Genomic DNA, 8,708 nt, shown 5'->3' on the forward strand with positions numbered 1-8,708 from the left:
GAGATGATAACAATGTAAGAGTCCAAAAGAAGAGTCATATAAGATGCAAAGTTTCATGTCGGCTCTGACATACTCTGTGGGAAAGTCATTTTATCTCCTAGTCCTCTTTTGTTTGTATCACTCACCTAATTGATTACTTTCAGGATCAGATTTATTTTAAAAATAATTTTATCTTAAAATGAATCTTAAGGTGTGATGTTGAAGATGTCTTGATCAGGGTTATTAAGTCTCAAAATAAAACAAAACAAGGATACAAACTCAGATTCCATTAACAGTGACATATTCTAGTCTTTTATATAACTTATCCCATACTTATTATTAATAGTATGTATAGTGATTATTACTATCTCTTTCAACTTCAACATGTTTCTTTTTCTGTTAAATGGTAGTAAGTGCCTTCCAAGAGTATGGGGAAATTTAAGTGTAAAATCAGCAGTCTATATAGCATGTTGTCAGATTTCGGGATGTTACCCTTTCATTTCTCTCCCTGCTCCCCCTTAAAATCTCAAGGTCATCATTCTAAGACCTATTATCTTAACCCATCAGCTTATGTTACTCTTGCAATGAACATCAGCTAGCTACGTAAGGGCTTTGATAATGTACTGAAAATCATGAATCCATGAAAATAAATTACAAAGTGGATAAAATAGAAAACAGAAGGCAGACTTCCATCAGTGGACAACATTGTGTGATTGAGTCAAGTCCATTCTTTTTAAATATCATGACAGCTCACTAAGCCTCTTCCTTTCTCTTCTGCTACCACTACTTACTGTTAGGCTCATAAAATCTCCTATCGGAACTTTCTGCAAAAACTTTTCCAAAGTGTTCTTGCTACCAACCTTTTTATTCTATCTGCATTAACGAACCCAATAAAGTCTTAAGTGATTTAGCCTAACACTCAAGAACCTCAGAGAATGTTGTAGTGCCTTCTGTCTTCCATTTGCTTCTCCAGAACCATTCTCCATCCTTCTTTAACTACTCTGGCCCTGGTGGCTGATCCACATGAACTACATTAAAGGAAACCCTGGTGGGATATTGGAAGGAAGGAGGAAAATGAAAATTTATGCTGCCAGATCCCTCCTTCCTACAAAAATTAATACATCTTGTCTTTCATTCCGCTCCACAAAACTCTATCATTCTGGGGCTTGGTAACTCCCACTCTGTGTTCCACTTTTGAGTGAGGGGTGGGAATAGTTTTGCTAATACAGGGATAATGCCTTATTCTTGTGGTTTCACACACCTTTGTAAATATTCTCTGTATCAAGCCTGAGCAACCCAGTTTGAAAGTGCCATCTGTTACCTGGCTGTTACACATGCTCAATATATCTCATGCCCTACAGTGTATCCTTTAAAGACAGAATGTTTATTTATTGTTGGCATAATGGTTCAGAACACCTACTTTGGAGTAATAAAGTATTGAGTTCGAATCCTGTTTTTACTACTTAACAGTTCAGTGACTTTCATCAAATTACTCAACTTCTTTCAGCCTCTATAAAATAGCAATAATAATAGTAGCTATTTAGCAGAGTTTTAGGGAGAATGAAAAGCATATGTAGTTCTATCATAGAGCAGATGCTAAAGATACATGGTTTGGTCCATGAACATTTTTTAAGCATGTATACCTCATGCATTCATGCTGTCATCTCTCTTTTTCTTTTTCTAGTTTCCCCTATTCTCTACTTCATTCTATCAACTCTAGGCTCACTTAAAATCCTAGCTCTTCTGTGATCTATCTTTCTCAGTTCTTTTAACCCCAACTCCCTGGAACTCTCCTTTATGTCTTCATCTGTGTAAGTCCCCTCTCCCCAGTTATGTTGTTAACAGCCTGACAGTGGAGACAGGACAGTTCATTTCCATGTATTGGTCCTAACTAGCTCAGTGTTTGGGACATAGTAGAAACTAAACAAATATGCATAGTTATTTAATTTTAGGATGATAGTCAAATTTTATAATTCAAGTAATTTCATTAAGTTAGATAGACAAACTGCATAATGTAAGTTTCAGGGTACATTTTTTTATATCACCATGACTATTTCAGAGTAGGTACTTATTGAATATTTGATGACTTGGGGTGATTATTATACATATTATCTGTAATACTGCCTAAGCACCTCATTGACCATTATAGTCTATAGATGTAATGATATACTTTATATTAACCATCTAATGATCTAAGCAGATAAAAAACACAGGAAGCATATGTTAATATTAATGCCAATACACTAGTATCCCAGTATTTTTGTTATCTGTTAAACATACCAGCTTGTAGCCTTACTGTAAGATAAATTCTAACCAAAATAAGCAGGTGACGAGAGGCAACAAAGGGCCAGGCAGTTTATTTGAGCGCAATCCCGGGTGAGGTTCACCAGTCTGCACAGACACAGGCCGGAGAAGTCGTGCCCAGCAGGGCAGGTAGGGAGTTTTTATAAGCAAAGGGAGGGGATGGGGAAGTAGGCCACACCGGGGGTATGTGGGGAATTTTTATTGGCTCAGGGTCGGGTGATGGACAGCCAGAGGTCTCCTTCTTCCGGATGGAGGGGGTCTGCATCCGGGGTTTGTCAGCACGTCAGGGTACTGGAATCCAGGAAGAGCTGTCTGTTCCTTCCTTATGTGGCACAGAGCCGTTTGGTGCTGTCTTTGTTCCACTTGCACTGTCCTCGCTTTCCTCCCCCCAGTGCCTCCAGCCTTACATTCCAACCTTTTAGTCATAATGGGCGACAACTCAATCTGGCTACTTCCGGCTGACAAGGGACGTCGTGGGGAGTTTTAAGGCTGGTTGACGGCCAGAGGAGGCTCAGTCTGGAGGGGCGAGTACTTGTGCAGCAACAGTTGATTGACCTTTGTGTGTGATATTTCCACTATGCACTGTTGAAGGAACCTGAAAATATGTGGGCCAATAAGGAGTATAAAACAGATTGCTGCAACAGGGCCCATGAGAGGCACCAACCAGGCCATAATAGGGGATTGAAACCAGCTGTACAGTACTATCCGATATGAGGGGGTGCCCTGGAGTTCCTTTTAGTTCTTGTAGTTTTTAAACATTTTTTTCCACGAGTCCCAACTCATTGGTATAGTAACAACATTGTTCCTAGAGGAATAGACAGGTCCCTCCCTTCTCTGCAGTAAGGAGGTCTAAAGCCCGGCGATTTTGGAGAGTTACCTGGGCCAAGGAGGTGATTGCCTCTGGAGGGATGCCAGAGAGGCCACACATGCCTGAATGCTGCCTCAAGCCGCCGCTCCAGTTTTTCTAGGGCCATAATACTGTAATCCAGGGTACCGGCGCTCACTCCCACGGCCAGAATGGAGGAAGTGAGGGAGATCCCACCACTAAAGGCAGGAAGACTGCTCTCTTGTGATGGGAATTCAAGGCCCAGGAGTTGGCAAACTCAGCTCCCCCGTACAGTGTCAGCCTAGGGACCAGGGACAAGCAGGCAAGAAGCGTTTGCAAAGTTGGTTTTGTATAAGGTCCCATTGCACCACAGGAGGGTGCCTGTTAGGGAGCGGAGAAAGGAAGGCTGCTTGTAGTGATGTCTCAAGGTTACATTTGCCTCAGGTGTCTCAAATAATGGTACCTCCCCAATAAGTCTGAGCTTTGAGGGAGGGCCTGGAGGGCAAGATAGGTTCTCTCCTGCTGGTGCCTGAACTGCCACTACAGGGGCCTCTATAAGGGAAGTGCAGAGGAAGCATTGAGTAAAGGACATATTGGGGAGGGTGTGCCGGAATAAATCCAGCCCCTCCTGTAGGAGACAACCAAGAAAAGGGGAGGCTCCTAGCGTTTTGTTGTATGTGAGACTGTAGGTGGGTTTCCTGGGTTTTAATGGCCTATTGTACTTCTTCAAGATGTTCAGGGACACTTACCTCCAGGTACCGGCAAATCATGATGGTCTGGCAGGGGTATGCTTGAGGATTATTTAAGTAGACACCCCCTGTAACACCCTCATTCCAGCAATTATGTAAGGGGTCTTTGATGTTTAAATACCTCTTTGCCCAGGGTACCCAGCATTGAAAAGTAAGCATATGCCAGCTATTGCCTGGGCAGCCCTCTACCATCCAGTTCATGACACAGGAGGTCCAGGGTCTCCCAAAATTTTCCTTGATCCACTGTGTTTTGCACTTTCCTGTTTGATGAAATGTGAAGCAGATGTCCATGTGGGTAGGTGAGTCCCCATCAGGGCACCAAACTCGGTTAAGAAGGATGGCAATTACAGACTGACAATTGTTAACTTCACAGAAGGCTGTCCCAGTCGTCTCCTCCATCTGACCATTTTTTATGGTGTATCTTTGGGTGGCCTCAAATCGATACCTGATGGGAGGAGGTGAGGCCACCCCACTATGTAGGAGGAGGAGTAGGATGAGGAGCCCATCAGAGTTGGATCCGTAGAGGTCCAGCTTGTTCTGCTTGCCAAACGTCATTGCGGGGAGGGGCTCTTTTTAGTTGGGAAATATGGTACCACGCAGGGTGTCCCGATAGTTTGGCAGCAGTGGAGGTTGTAAGTATTACAGTGTATGGTCCTGTCCAGCAAGGCCGGAGTGATCAAGGCTGGCTTTCTCTTAGAAGTACCTCATCTCCTGGCTGAAGGATCGCTGCGTCCCCTGGGCTGTTGGATGACGTAGGTTGGGGTAGGAGCTGGTCTGCATGTTCCCTGAGAAGATGTCTCAACAGTGAAAAGTAAGGAAGGTAGGAGGCCAAAGGAAGAGAGGTAGCTGGCAGGCCTGTGTTTAGTCAGAAAGGCCTGCCATACATTAGCTCAAATGCGCTTAGTCTAGCTGGTCCCCAGGGGGCAGCACGCAGCCGAGCGAGAGCTATAGGGAGATGGGGCCACGAGAGCTTTACCTCTGGAGACAGCTTAGTTAGTCTTTTAGGAGACCGTTATCCCTTTCAACCTTACCCAACGATTGGGGGTGATAGGGTATATGGAGGTTCCAGGTGATATTGAGAACCTCAGCTGTTCACTGAGTGACCCAGGAGATGAAGGCAGGTCCGTTATCGGATTGAAGTGAAGTGGGGAGCCCGAAACGACGAACGATGTGTTCTGCCAGCACCTGGGCCACCACTGATTCAGTCTCTCAGTAGGTGGGGAAGGCTTCGATCCACTGCCCATGTTGTTTGACGAGGTCCAGGCACGAGGAGGAATCCTGAAAACAGGAAACCTCATAGCTGGCCCCTGCTAAGTCCCGCACGTATTTTTGCAGTTATGATGTTGGTGATTGGGCTCATATATGGGAAATCTTACGTATTTAAGATTTATTAATCTTCAGTAGATAACATAACCCAAAATATTGATCAAAGCAGCAATTCCAGAAACGAAAGCAGTGTTATGGGACCAACTGTTCCAGGCATACTGCCGCAAATAAGTGAGGCAGAACAGCCCAGGCCTGTCTTAAAACTGGATGCAGTTTGTCCTCCCTTTTGTAACAATTCAAACGTGACTAACCAAGATTTCTTTAGAATATTGGCAGAGAAGGAGTTATGGGAACCTGGGCCATGGAAAAACCCATTTTCCCAAGAAACAAATGAAACAGCAAAGTGATAAAGATTAATAGTCCCCACTGCCCACAGCCCCCTTTTATGTTGCTTATAATATTAGAAGACACCTCTAGTATCCCCACAAAGAAAAAATTTATGAGCAAAACAGAAAGATTTACATTTATAAATATCCCATATATAAAAGTTTATAATAAATTCATGACAAAATATTATATTAATAGTAAGGTAGTAAGAGCAGATTTAGTGTTATTATATAAAGGGTAAAGAGGACTGCAAAGCCCTAGTGCCTGTAGATGCAGGAGGAAAGGTGTAAACATCTAAAACTGTGGAATGAATATTATGAAAGAATAAAATGTTTTTATTGTATTCGTAGGAATGTTAAGGAATGGGTGATAGGAGTATAATCCCTAAATTTTAAATGTAAGCCTCAACCCACATGTGTAGGATAGGATTTAATTAATAATATAGTTACACTTAATAACCAAAAGACATACAGCTTGCATTTTATATAACCTGCTTCAACTTTATATAGCCTTAGACACATACCTTTGACACATATCTTAAACTCTATATAATTTTACACGCTTATAAGTAAAAATCATAGCCCACATGCTTAGCCCACACGCTGTCTTATGCCATTTCCTGTCTAGCACCTAGCATGTAACCTACATCTCTGGCCAAAAAGGTTAAGGGAAAGTTAAACATTAACTGTTACAAGAAAGTTGTTCAAAAAAATGATAACATCTGTAATGAGCCGGAATTATACAAAAACTGAAAGGAAAAAACATTGTACCATCCATGATCAAAGAAAATGTGTAACATTATGTAAACTTTAAAAAGATATAAAAACCCTGCCGTTTGATGTCAGGAGATGTTACAACCTTGATCGGGTGTTTTGTCTCCTCATTCATCTCCTCACTCGCCGACGCTGTCCTTTCCTTCGTGACCCACACCTCGGCTGGAGCTGGACTCCAGCAATCGACCCTGAAAAGGTATCAACCAGAACCAGTAAATACCGGAGTTTTTTATGCCTAGGCATGTGGGTGAAATCGACCTGCCAGTCCTGTCCAGGGATCGTTCCCCTCATCTGGTGGAGGGCCATCCGGGTCCTCAGAGCACCTTGAGACAAGACGCGATGACAAGTAGTGCAGGTCTGGTGCACCTGATGTATTGCCCTGTGGAGACCATAAGGGGCAAATATGGGGGAGAGAAACCGGTGTTTGGCCTCTGGCCTAACGTGTAGAAACTGATGAATTTTGGATATGATATCCCTGCCTTGGGCTTGGGGGAGGGCAATTCATCCCCCGAGGTATATCCTTCCTGATATCCCAACATCCCCCCTTGATGTACAAGCAGTCACTGTTAGTCATCGGGTTATTGGGGCAATAGAGAGGGGGAAAGAAACAGCACAGAGGGTGGGCTAGACCCGGATGTTAACTGTCGGGCCGTGGCGTCTGCCAACACATTACCCCTGGTTACTGGATCGTTTCCAGTCTGATGTCCCTTAGAATGCACAATGGCCACCTCCTTGGGGTCCTGTAGGGCCTGTAGCAGGCGGCTGATAGCCCTGCCATTGATGATTGGGGTTCCCTTAGTGGTAAGGAAGCCCCTTTCCTTCCAAATCGCAGCATGAGTGTGTATAATTAGGAAGGCATATTTAGAGTCAGTATGAATTGTGGCCTCTTCCTGGCTGCCAGCTATAACACCCAGGTAAGAGCCACTAATTTGGCTTTCTGGGAGGTGGTCCCAGATGGGAGTAGGTTTGCTTCTGTCACCCGCGACAGAGTCACCACTGCATAGGCCGCCCTTCACACCCCATCACTTCCCTTAACCGAGCTTCCGTCCACGAAACAGTCAAGTCAGGGTCCTCAAGGGGCGCGTCTTGTAGGCCCTCTCTAGGTTTCTAAGAGCCTCTACAATCTCTACACAGGAATGAGTAGGCTGATCCACCTGATCGCTGATGGGAAGCAAGGAGGCTAGGTTAAGGGGTGGAAAAACTTATAGGGTTACCTGTGGATGTTCAGTGAACAGAAGATGGAATTCTTGTACCCTTGAAGGACTCAAGGAGGCCAGGGATTTATGACTCAAAAGATCCTGTAACTGGTGTTGGGAATACACAGTGATGGGCTGTTGGAGCATTAATTTCAGGGCTTCTCGGGTCAGACTTCCCGCAGCTGCCAGGGCTCGGAGGCAAGGCCGCCACCCACTGGTGGTGTTATCCAGCTGTTTGGAGAGAAAGGCAACAGGATGATACCCCGGCCCCACTGGCTGTACCAGCACCCTGGTGGCCACCCCTGCCCTCCCTGCTGTATATAGGGTAAAGGGCTTAGTTAAATCGGGGAGCATCAATGGGGGAGATGAGAGCAACGCATCCCACAACTGATTGAAAGCAGAAGCCACCTCAGTGGGTGAAGTTAGGGGCCCAGTAGGAGTCTCTGTGGCAACCGCATAAAGTGGTCTGTCCAGATGGACAAAGTTAGCACCCAGTGTCTGAAAGGATAGTATCTCGGCTCCTGAAGTAGGTGGCAAGAGAGCCTTAATCGCAGCTGCTAGGTCCACCGTTAGGGCTCTAGTGGTGGGAGTTGGAGCTAGCCCGAGGTATGTAACCTGAGGTAGAGACAGCTGTGCTTTGCCAGGGGATGCTCTGTATCCCATGTCTGCCAGGAAATTAAGAAGGGATGTGGTGTCCAGAACCAAGGCCTCCTTTGAGGGGCTGCAAAGTAAAAGATCATCTACGTATTGGAGGAGAGGTACTCTTGCCCGTTGAGTGTCATGAGAGGTCCTCTGCCAGGGCCTGTCCAAAAAGATGGGGGCTATCTCTAAAACCTTGGGGTAGAACTGCCCAGGTTAATTGTCTAGACCGACGGGTGTCAGGGTCCTCCCACATGAAGGCAAATAGCAGCTGCGAGTCTGAGTGGAGAGGTATAGTGAAAAAGGCATCTTTAAGGTCCAGTACAGTAAAATGAGAGGTACCGGAAGGGACCTGAGACAGAAGAGTACATGGGTTAGGCACCACTGGTTGTAAGGGAATAACAGCCTCGTTAATTATTCAGAGGTCCTGAACGAAGCAATATTTCCAGAAGGCTTTTTTACCAGCAAGATGGGAGTATTGCATGGAGAGTTAGTGGGTACTAAAAGCCCCTGAGAGAGCAGACAATTAACAGTAGGCTGTAGTCCCCTTCGGTGAGCCTGCAAAATAGGAAATTGAGGCTGAGAAGAG

Source organism: Manis javanica, chromosome 14 (genome assembly GCF_040802235.1).
Source record: "Manis javanica isolate MJ-LG chromosome 14, MJ_LKY, whole genome shotgun sequence".
Taxonomy (NCBI): Eukaryota; Metazoa; Chordata; class Mammalia; order Pholidota; family Manidae; genus Manis; species Manis javanica.